Raw genomic sequence first — 12,791 nt, forward strand, 5'->3', positions numbered from 1 at the left:
AGAACAGCTATATCTTTCCGTATGAGCTCTGATTTCCCTTATTTTATCGTGGTGATCGTCCCTCCCTATGTAGGTCGGTGTCAGCAAAATATTTTCGCATTCGGAGGACAAAGTTGGTGACTGGAATTTCGTGAGAAGATTCCGTCCCAACATAAAACGCCTTTCTTTTAGTGACTTCCAGCCCAAATCCTGTATCATTTCTGTGACACTCTCTCCCATATTTCGCGATGATGCAAAACGTGCTGCCTTTCTTTGAACTTTTTCGATGTACTCCGTCAGTACTGTCTGGTAAGAATCCCACACAGTGCAGCAGTATTCTAAAAGAGGGTGGACAAGCGTAGTGTACACAGTCTCCTTAGTAGGTCTGTTACATTTTCTAAGTGTTCTGCCAATAAAACGCAGTCTTTGGTTAGCCTTCTCCACAACATTTTCTATATCTTCCTTCCAATTTAAGTTATTCGTAATTGTAATACCTAGGTATGTAGTTGAATTTACGGCTTTTAGATTAGACTGATTCATCGTGTAACAAAAGTTCACCGAGTTTCTTTTAGCGCTCATGTTGATGACCTCACACTTTTCATTATTTAGGGTCAACTGCCACTTTTCGCACCAATCTTTATAAATCGTTTAGCAGTTTGTTCTGATCTTCTGATGACTGTATTAGTCGATAAACGACTGCGTCATCTGCAAACAACCGAAGACGGCTGCTCAGATTGTCTCCCACATCGTTTGTATAGATAGGGAACAACAAAGGGCCTATAACACTACCTTGGGGAACGCCGGAAATCCCTTCTGGTTTACTCAATGACTTTCCGTCAATTGCAACGAACTGTGACCTCTCTGACAGGAAATCACAAATCCAGTCACATAACTGAGACGATATTCCACAAGCACCCAATTTCACTACGAGCCGCTTGTGTGGTACCATGTCAAAAGCCCTCCGGAAATCCAGAAATACGCAATCGATTTGAAGCCCCTTGTCAATAGCACTCAACACTTCATGTGAAAATAGCTAGTTGTGTTTCACAGGAACCATGTTGATTGTGTGTCAATAGACCTTTGTCTTCGAGGTAATTCATAATGTTCGAATACAATGTATGTTCTAAAATCCTGCTGCATATCGACGTTAACGATATGGGCTTGTAATTTAGTGGATTATTCCTACTACCTTTCTTGAATATTAGTGTGACCTGTGCAACTTTCCAGTCTTTGGGTACGGATCTTTCGTCGAGCGAACGGTTGTATATGATTGTTAAGTATGGAGCTAATGCATCAGCATACTCCGAAAGGAACCTAATTGGTATACAGTCTGGATCAGAAGACCTGCTTTTATTGAGCGATTTGTTTCACTACTCTGAGGATATTTCCTTCAACGTTACTCATGTTGGCAGCTCTTCTCGATTCGAGTTCTGGAATATTTACTTCGTCTTATTTTGTGAAGGCATTTCGGAAGGCTGTGTTTAGTAACTCTGCTTTGGCAGCACTGTCTTCGATAGTATCTCCATTGTTATCGCTCAGAGAAGGCATTGATTGTTTCTTGCCGCTAACATACTTCACATACGACCAAAATCTCTTTGGATTTTTCTGCCAGGTTTCGAGACAAAGTTTCGTTGTGGAAATTGTTATAGGCGTCTCGCACTGAAGTCCGCGCTAAATTTCGAGCTTCTGTAAAAGATTCCCAGTATTGGGGATTTTGCCTCTGTTTAAATTTGGCATGTTTGTTTCGTTGTTTCTGCAACAATGTTCTAACCCGTTTTGTGTACCAAAGAGGATCAGTTCCGTTGTTTGTTAATTTATTTTGAATAAATCTCTCAATTTCTGCCGATACTATTTCTTTGAATTTAAGCCTCATCTGGTATACACTTATATTATTAATTTCGAATGAGTGGAGATTGTCTCTCAGGAATGCGCCAAGTGAATTTTTATCTGATAATTAATTGAAACCCTCAGCTGCCGACAGCTGTTGTTGACATACCTTGATGGGGACAGCTGAAAATTTGTGTCTCGACCGGGACTCGAAACCGGGATCTCCTGCTTACGTGGCAGACGCTTTATCCATCTGAGCCACCGAGGACACAGATGAATAGCGCGACTGCAGGGACTTATCCCTTGCACGCTTCCCGTGAGACTCCCATTCCCAACTGTTCACAATTCTACATATGTATTGTACCTTTTTATAGACATTTGCCCACCCACTCATTACTCGCGCACGCTTTGGTGATTCCCGTAAGAGTTCGGGCAACCTGTGCGCATTCGCACAGACGAAGGTCAATGGCCGGGTAACCATTTAACTATATATGAAGACAGTAACTGTTCTCGAAAGAACAGATACCACTGATTACCGTGCCGCTGCACGCTCTCTGACTGACATAAGAAATTCACCGAGTTGTTGATGTGATGCTCACACAGACCTATTAGTGAGCTCAACTGAGTAGTTAGGTATTTGTCACTCAGTATGTCAGAGCAACAATGTTACAATCGTCCTAAGAAGAACTCCTTCCTTGTTTATCTTCAGAAGACCATAAAATCAGGGACAGCACAGTAAGAATTAAGATGCATGATAATCTATTGATACAATAAACTTTTCTTCAGAAGGCTGTTAGTCTTTCACTCAACAGTTTTCATAGGGTCACTGTATTAGCTAGTAAAAAATACATTTTCAGAACGTAAGCCTGCTTGTCCAAATCAGCTGTAGCATTCCCCTTGGTTGTGGATAAAATAGCAATACTTGGATAAACTCAAAATGAACGTAAAGCAGCCCTCTCAGTTGCTATTAAGTTTCCCTTGGGTGGACGTATGCCAGTCAATACAGGACAGACTTCCTCCTAACCTGTTCTGAAGCATCAGGAAGTAGTTTAGAAACAGAGTGTTCGACAGAACTAATAAAATCAACGACTGGCGAACGCATGTGTGCTGGTGCAGAATTTAAACCTTTCTGTAGCAGAGATAAAGCTGCGTTGTCAATAGCTCTCTTTGTGTGATTGATCATAGAATGCTGAGATACAGTATCAGACTTCAAGCAACGGAAACTTTCAAAATTTGCCAGATGCCAGACTGCGACCACGAAGTACCGTCCCAAGAAAAAGCATTAAATGCAGCCAAAACATTTCCTTGGAAACGAAATCTAGCTGTCGATGAGTGTAATGTATTCTTTCACAAAGAGGAGGTAAGCCAATTTGTTGCTTGATGTGACTGGCAGAAGGGCAGTTACTGTGATGCACGATTTTGCGAAATGTTGGAAACATACTATAATCTCTACACCTCAACAGAAACGCCAGTATAAATTGAAATCTTATTTTACTAATGCAAAGTCTGTCCAACCTTCACAAGCAATGATACATTTCTCACCTGTAGAGATGAACAATGGGAAACCGGAGTGTCTCCTGGTGTATGCAATGTTCAGATAACTTAGGGGAATGTAGCTAAATGACATCTTTGACATCCACCAAAAAGTGCTTACGGAAATGCGATGACATCACTGTGTTATAGTATTTCTGCCAACAGGACAATGCGCCCATTTTGAAACATACACTATGATGTAACATGTACTAGTAATGTAGGGATGATGTAGATGTGGTATTTAGCAAGAATCTATTTATTTAAAATTGTTGTTGTAGTATTTGTTTCACAATTAAAATATTTGTTCTTAACAACACATTGCAGAAATTGTTTAACATAGGATAACGGCATAATTTATTAAATAATGTGCTGTGGTAATTGGTAACCATCATAATATTTACATATATGGAAATGCAGGTATTTGGAAATTAGGTAAAATTGTAAAAAAAATCAACCCAATATTGTAAATAATAATTAATTATTAGAGGAAGGGGTTAATCATACCTGCCTTCTTATTCTTTTTATTCTGCTTAGGGGTAGTAGCTGGTCCCTACCTAGTACTTCATGATGATTCTTTCACATCAGTGAACAGACCTCGAAAGATGAGGCTCGTGCTATTGCTCTTGTAATAAAATGAGGAGCAGACAGGGGAAAACCTGATTCCTACTGACCAAGAGAGAAAAGGGGGGAAGGTTTCCCACCTTATTAATCCTTCGCATAGGCCTAAATCAGTGAGATGAGGGAGACCTCACCTTAGATCAGTATCTATGCCTGAACCCATTGCAATTGAGCGAGAGGCATCGGTGGGGTATCAGGCTATATCTCATACCACAAACAAGTCCCAAGATGTGGGGATTCCACATGGGTAGGAAGTGGAGCTGGAAAGTTCCTCTGACCTAGAAGGTTCAAGCCCAATTGTCTCAGCCCAGTTGCCTCAGTTGTATTCTGACACCGAAAGTGACCTTAAGATTAGATTTTTCTGTTTTGAAACTTCCCTGGTCCACTATTATTGCAGTGTGCTGCCATACAAGAGCAGACTGGACACTGTGCTAAGGCTTTTGTATACAACTGATTGTTGTTTTCTCTTGTGCCTGCAGCAGGCGCTGCTGCAGTGAGGATGAAGCGCGGGACCTGTGACAGCAGCATCGACACCGTGAACACGGCGGCATGCAACGCCTACTGCGTGGCCCAGCTCAACGGCTACTCTGGGGGCAAGTGCTTACTTGGCACCTGCGTCTGCCACAAGTAGACATCTTCTCCCTCTGTGGGCTGACAAACAAGTGTCGCTATCATCATGCCCACACGTTGTAATGTTGCTTTTGTAACTGTACTTGTAGCCATCAGTCCCAAGAGTGGGGTGATGCTGTAGTGGCAGATACACAGTGTATAGCTTGCAAATTAGTATCAAATAAATAACAACAGATACTTAGAACAAAAAATACGTTTCCAGAACTGGAAAATCCTCTATTATAGAACGATCATCTACGTCTACACTTATGTCTACACTCCACTAACTACCTTTTGATGTGTAAGATTATTTGGTAAGTAATCCCAAGAAACACTATTCGTCAACTGATATGGTTCCAACAAGATGAGGCCCCACGTCCCTTTGGAGTGAGAGTTCGTTAACTTCTGGATCAGACATTTCCTGAAAGGTGGACAAGCCAAGGAGCTCCTATTTCGTGGTGGGCACGTTCACCTGATCTCACCCCAGTTGATTTCTTGTTGTCGGGCTATATGAAAAGCCTTGTGTACGAGACGCCTGACAAATGTGAAGAGGATCTCCTGGCAAGAATTTTCGCTGCCTCTGAGACTGTTACAGCAATACTGGGGTCACTGAAACGGCCACAACAGACATTTGCGCAACGTTGCCATGCCTGTATTGAAGCTGAGGTACCCAATTTTCAACAACTATTGTGAATGTAGCAGCTTCTGAAAGTCCTGTAAGTGAATGGAAATCATTATTACTGTACTCAGCATTTTCAGTCTGTCTGACATCAGTTTAAGTGCGCCATTACTGGTCTATTAACAGGGCATATTATCTGAGGGTACTGGCAATGTTCAGCTAGAAGTCTGTAAGTCATGATGAGAGTCTGGAAGCTGAGGTCGTTAGTCTGAGCGCTGCGTGAGGCTAAGGTGAAACCTGATTAGATTTTCGCTGGTGATTTTCAACGGAGTCGTTCCCAGACTTGCTTCAAATTGTTTCATTTACCCTTCTCCACCATCACTGAAAGTTTCTGACACCATCATGGAATCCCACGTATTAGCACAACCAGTAGTTCCGCAAATGTAAACGTTCAAAGTCAATCGTTTCTCACTAGGGCACCTACAGGGAAATTGTCACCTAAAGAAAGCGCCATCCAAACCAAAACAAATCCGACCACACATATCCAAAAGGAATTCTGAAGAAATGAAAAGGGGTAAACATGTAGGATACTGCCAACAATGCTTCCTGCCATACCGAGAACGTAAATGAACAACATGTGTCATGCAGAAGTTACGTGCCTTGACAACATGTTTATCATTATTTCCGAAACATCAATCAGGCCTGGTGGTCTAGTGGTGAACTATGCACCTAGAAACTGATAGTTCATGGGATCGAATTCCAGTGAGACAACGCATTTTTCCATTCTCATTTAACCTAGTGCTCACCTCTTAATAATGTGAAGGCTCGCCAGAAACGGCGCATGGTTCTGATCCTACTGAAAGTCCCCTTCCCCCAGTTGGATAACTGGGGGACTTTGGGCCACTGACCCACACGAATTCGTTACCATTTCACCCAAATATAAAGTTAAGACAACAAGTGTCTGGCACAGTTGTTAGATCGGTTACTGCTGCTGCAATAGCGGGTTATCAAGATGTAAGTGGGTTTGAACATGGTGTTGTAGTCGGCGCACGAGCAATGGGATACATCATCTCCGATATAACGATGAAGTGGGGATTTTCCCCTACGACCATTTCACGAGTGTATCACGAATATCAGAAATCCAGTAAAACATCAAATCTCCGACATCGCTGAGGCCGGAAAAAGTTCCTGCAAGAATGGAACCAACAACCACTGAAGAGAATCGTCCATTGCGACAGAAGTGCAACTCTTCCGCAAACTGCTACAGATTTCAATGCTGGGCCAGCAAGTGTCAGTGTCCAAATCATTCAACGCAGCATAATCGATATGCGCTTTTGGAACCGAAGACCCACTCGTGTACCCTTCATGACTGCATGAAACAAAGCTTTACGCCTCTCCTGGGCCCGTCAACACTGACATTGGACTGTTGATGACTAGAAACATATTGTCTGGTCAGAAGAGTCACATTTCAATTTGTATCGAGCAGATGGACGTGTACGGGTATGGAGGCAACCTCATGAATCCATGGACCCTGCATGTCAGCAGCGGTCTCTTCAAGCTAGTGCAGGCTCTGTAATGGTGTGGGGCGTGTGTGGTTGGAGTGATATGGGCGCCCTGATACGTCTAGAGACTGTGACAGGTGACCCGTAAGTAAGCATCCTGATACCCACTGTGCACTCCGACGGACTTGGGCAATTCCAGCTGACAGTACGACACCCCACAGGTCCATAATTGCTACAGAGTGGCTCCAGGAATACTGTTTCGAGTTTAAACACTTCCGCTGGCCACCAAAATCCCCAGCATATCTGGGATGCCTTGCAACCTGCTGTTTAGAAGGGGTATCCACTCTCTCTTACTCTTACGGATTTATGGACAGATCTGCAGATTTAATGGTGTCAATCGCCTCCAGAACTACTTCAGACATAAGTCGAGTGCACGCCATGTCGTGTTGCGGCGCATCTGCGTGCTCGTGGGGGTCCTACTCGATGTTAGGCAGGTGTACCAGTTTCTTTGGCTTTTCAGTGTATTTCAAGTTTTTTGTTTAAATATATGGAAACATTCGCACTAAGTGGTCATGGACAATTCATGGGAAATATTTCACCCCTGGAACGAAGGAATGAACGAACGAACGCTCTTGTTTGTGTTGACCATTTCACCGAGAACTAGATCGTCACACAAGATAAAACGAGGAGAATAGATGGTTCTCTATTAGCAATTCGTAAGACACTGGATGCTGTACCTTCATTGTTTCCAGGACAACCATCTTATCCATGTGGGCATCTTTCATCACAAATGAAATAACAAAATAAAAAAGCAAATACGTGTATAGGGGCACTAACTTTTGTATTGAGGTATGAGGAGCATAAAATTAAGAACTTTCATGATTCTGGGAATAGACTGGGAAACCTAGATTCAAGTGACGTTTCGTATGTTGCAATTAGGGTCTTAATTTTCTTTAACAGACTTTTTTCCACTGACATCCAATTCGTTGTGCGTTTATTTGAAACCTTTCAGAGTTTTAAGTGTGGAAGCTTATCTGAATAGGGATAAGGTGCATTCCAACAAGTGCACATAGACTTTAAAACGATACTCTACTTTGCACTAGATTCTCTCTGTTAGAGATCCTGCTACTATCATGAACAATTGTTCTAAAATTCTAAAACAAGGAAAACCAGCCTTGTAAACAACAGATACTTACATTTTCAAAGTAAATGCTGATTTCTGCGTAGTGTTTTGTCTTTTCTTTATTATCTCCCCTTCCTTAATGTTTGTTTTCTTCTACCATCTGATGCAAATGTTGTATTTTCGACACTGGATTAAGCTTCAAGGCTACATGTGTCACAAAAACTCGAAAATTAAACTCACAGTTAGCTTAAAGGTTAGTTGTGTTTACAGTAAATTATTGCAGGGTGTTTATAGCTTATATTCACTCTCTTCAGTTCCTCACTTGAAAAACAAACAAAAATTTTCCAAAATGTTCGCGTCTTATGGTTAAGCACAATACATCGACGACTTGCATGTCGATGCGGATGAAATGATACTGAATACAACGCCATACCCAGTACCCAAACGGTAAAAAACTCCGATCCGACTGGGAATTGAACCAATGCCCCTTGCATGGCATTCTGCCATGCTGACCCTTCGGCTATGGAGACGGGCTGTAAGTATAAATCAAATTTATTTAAGGTATGTGTTGTACATCATTTATGAATTGTAAGAAATATCGTGAATTGTAGCCTTGCTTTGCGGTCGCAAGAATCTGAAGGATTTCTGGGTGCAGTCTTTAAACAGCCCTGTTTGGAGGAATCTTCTTTTATTCAGTGTAGCATCCACACTCAGAATGCTATGCAGGCACCGTGTAGCTTCCTTGCCATTTTCGAATGTTTCTGAAAGTGCTTTTCGCATTTTGTATGGTCATAATTAATAATTATTTATGTTGGATCTTTTCTAGTAGTCTAATAGACGAAATCAGCCAATACAAGTACGAACATTTGGTTATCCCAAACAGCTATCATGTATCTTACCAGAAGATATCGTTCAGGACAAGAATATTTCATTACGTTTCTTACTGGCCAAAATTAATTGCAGAATTTGGTGCAAATTTAATTTCTAGTGTAGTGTTGGCTTCCCTGATAAAGTCTTTTACGCAATAGGTGTCATAATAATTACAGAAGACAATTTAAATACTATATTGAAGTTATTTTAATTTTGTGCAGACCCAATACACAATACACATGCAGGCTACACTAAATATTCCCCAAATGAGAATTCAAAAAAAAAAAAAAAAAAAAAGTCCTGCAACAAGCACTGTTAATTGCTAAAGCCAACATTAAAATATGCTCTAACACAAACATAGGTCACTGACTTTAGATATCTTATAAACAGTTTTATGCTTACTAAGTCTTACAAAATATCACTCTATGACCATCTAAGAAAGACACCTCCATTTATACTTTCTCGTATGTGAATAACACAGGATACAGTAAAACTACAGCAGTCAAAGCTTCAATATATATTATAAAGCTACTAGATTTATGTAAAAGATGAAAATAATAATACCATTCGAAGAACTAACTTCATCCTGTTGTGAACAAACAGACATCAGTTACACAATTTTGTGTGTCACTGTATCAGATGGGGCCTTAGTTTCTATCTGCAGGCCTACTATAGATACCCGCATGCTTAACACAGAGGGATCAACCTTCAGACACTGTCCTGGACTGAACGCTGGTGCACCTACCCCAGGCTTAATGTGGGTGGATCCACCTTCAGATGTACCCTGGACTTAATGGATTCACCTTCTGACACTACCACAGACTTAACACAGATGATGTCACTTCCAAAACCTGTCGCTATATCAAATCTTTAATGGATAGCGTGGGCCCAAATGAAAAACTGTCTCACAAAAATTGTAATTGAACTATTTCTGTTCATGATAGGATATTGACAATTTTTGGACATTATATATATATATATATATATATATATATATATATATATAGTCCACTGTAGTTGGACTGTATTCTGTTATTAACATAAAAGAAAATATAAATGGATGTTATTGTTGTTACCTGGTCATGGACTAATACTTTGTAAGAATCAGTAGACACAAAGCTGTATTTAAGATACTTAAAGTCAGCAATCCACATGTACGTTTTAGCATGTACCAATAAGCCTTGATTCTTTAAAGAATCGTACTCCCATGTATTAAAGGGCTTCAAACGTCTGGTTACTTCACAAATCAGTTAATGTGTTAAATATTTGACTTTATGGAGGTAAGTGAGAAAAAGTTCAGGAAATATTTGAACTTCTGCTTAAAGTTAACTGGAAACACTGAATAAATATAGTGTTGGTAACTTGCGCTTCATTTTAAGCAAAAGCTGATTTCTTACACGTCTAACATTCAGTGATATATGTGGGTACTGCCTGCAAATTAAGTGCTTAAATTCGGTCAATAATTACTCGAAAAATGAAAATCAAATTTTTGTTGTCCATGGGAGCTGTAGGATAAAAGTAACTGGTAATATGCTCTGGCCTCTAGGATAGTTGTTTAGTAATATAGATAAGGCCTGGCTTTAGCAGTTATCATTGTATGTTGACAGAAGTTTATTTTTCTGGGCAGAATCTGGAATACTAAGAGATACAAGTAATTTTGCAGACACGTTGTACATTATCTCTCAGGCATGATGATGGGGAACCCAAAATCATTGTTGGGCGCAAAAGGAACTTGGTAAACTAATCAATAATAGAACTAACATTCGTGTGCATTTCAGAGGGCATGTGCCATTGTGCCAGTTATTAGGATTACTTCCTGATCCATTCACATATGGACCACAGGAAGAATAATTGTTTGAATACCTCTATATGTGCAGTAATTATTCTAATCTTCTATTCATAATCCCTATGTAGGGGATTGTAGCATGTTCCTAGAGTAATCGCTTAAAACCGGTTCTGGAAACTTTTTAAAAGATTTTCTTGTGATAGTTAACATGTAACTTCAAGAATCTTCCACCTCAGTTTCTGCTATTAAGTCCCATACTACTCAGAGTCATTCAGTTCCTGCAGTATCTCTGAGACTCTCCCATGGAAACCTGTGACCATTCATGTTGCCCTTCTCTGTGTACATTCAATATCCCCTTTTAGTCCTACTCGTACAGGTCCCATACACTTGAGCAATATTCTAGAACCAATTGCACTAGTGATATGTAAGCAATCTTCCTTGTAGATTGACAGCACTTCCCTGGTATCCTACAAATAATCCAAGATTTACCACCAGCTTCCCCCACGACTGAACCTGTGTGATCATTCCATTTCATATCCCCACAAAGTGTTAAACCCAGGTATTTGTATGAGTTGATATTATAGTCACAGATTACTACATTTTTTCATTTCGTGAAGTGAAAAGGCCGGCCGCGGTGGTCTAGCGGTTCTAGGCGCTCAGTCCGGAACCGCGCGACTGCTACGGTCGCAGGTTCGAATCCTGCCTCGGGCATGGGTGTGTGTGATGTCCTTAGGTTAGTTAGGTTTAAGTAGTTCTAAGTTCTAGGGGACTGATGACCACAGATGTTAAGTCCCATTGTGCTCAGAGCCATTTTTTTGAAGTGAAAAATCTTCGACTCGAACGTTTAAAGCAAGTTGCCGATCTCAGCACCACCTTGAAATCTTATCAAGATCTGACTGAATATCTATGCAGCTTCTTTCAGATAGTAGTTCATTATCTGCAAAAAACCTGATTTTACTGTTAATATTGTCTGCAAGCTTATTAACAAACAGCAACACATTTCCTTGCGTCTCATCTGAAGTTACTTGTACATCTGGCCATAACTCTCCAACCAACATAAGATGTTGCGCCCCCCTACCAAAACATATTGTGCAACATATAACTACTTACGAATCGAAAGTGTAAAATATTCTCAAGAAGATATATTGAGGATTTCATTATTCTCGTTGCATGGTAGAAAAATCCATAGGGAGGACAAAGTACAAGCAGCTTAATGATAAGGTTGAGACCGAGTTGCACATGTATGAAAAACAACACACACTAAACCAGAGAAGCTTTTTTATGATAAAAGCACTTTTACGAATATGGAAAAATCAAGTGAAAGTCATTGTCTTCATGATGGTAGATCTGAGAACGGAAAAAATACCTCTAGATCTCTGCTAACAAAGGGAAAGGTCTGATAGTCTTACTACAAAAATATAAAACACATTTTGTGCTCCTGGGTTTTAAATGCAGTCAACTCGTTCTCAGCAGTTCTATTTCCACAACTGTTATATCACAATCTGCTAATTGTTCAACAGTGTGGAGGATACTTGGTACAGATTCTTCTGTCGCTATTATTACGAAATACCTATTTGCATCTGCTTGTATATAAACATTTTTTTGCTATTCCATAGTTGCTAAGAAAAACCTGTTAAAGTAATAAACCACGTGTCGAAAAATTCTATATCAGGACAGTTAACATCTAAAGTGGCCAATATGTCAATAGACTTAAACCATTTCTTATTAAAGATTACGAGAATAAATGACTGTAGTTCCGCAATGTTCAAATGTTCAAATGTGTGTGAAATCGTATGAGACTTAACAGCTAAGGTCATCAGTCCCTAAGCTTAAACACTACTTAACATAAATTATCCTAAGGACAAACGCACACACCCATGCCAGAGGGAGGAATCGAACCTCCGCCGGGACCAGCCACACAGTCCATCCTAGGAAGTAATTAGAGTTTATAAGTTGGTCACGCGATCATTACATCACTTCTGGTTATGTGTGGCAATGTTAAGACACGTATTGACACTGCTGATAAAAATCGCATTACAAGAATATATATATATATATATGATTATGCGGCTGATATATATATATATATATATATATATATATATATATATATGTGTGTGTGTGTGTGTGTGTGTGTGTGTGTGTGTGTGTGTGTGCTAGTCAACCACTCAAATGCTAACAAACCGATAACAGTACATGTGGAGAATGTGATGCGGCTCCATCTCTCGCTGATAATGTCAACATACCATCGTAAAAATACCTACAATTAACTGTCATGATCGGTATAATATATAATTATTTATCATTTACATAAATGTTTTGGAA

The 12,791-nt window shown here is 40.1% G+C and overlaps 1 long non-coding RNA gene across 1 annotated transcript in view; it reads left to right on the plus strand.

The window, feature by feature from the left end:
- Window positions 1-4,778, plus strand: part of LOC124554198 — a 193,690-nt gene extending 188,912 nt beyond the window's left edge. The window contains exon 2 of the long non-coding RNA XR_006968287.1: window positions 4,437-4,778. This is a non-coding gene — a long non-coding RNA (uncharacterized LOC124554198). The remainder of the gene's footprint in view (window positions 1-4,436) is intronic.
- The last annotated feature ends 8,013 nt before the right edge of the window (window positions 4,779-12,791 follow it).

Source organism: Schistocerca americana, chromosome 11, assembly GCF_021461395.2.
Source record: "Schistocerca americana isolate TAMUIC-IGC-003095 chromosome 11, iqSchAmer2.1, whole genome shotgun sequence".
In the NCBI taxonomy this organism is placed as follows: Eukaryota; Metazoa; Arthropoda; class Insecta; order Orthoptera; family Acrididae; genus Schistocerca; species Schistocerca americana.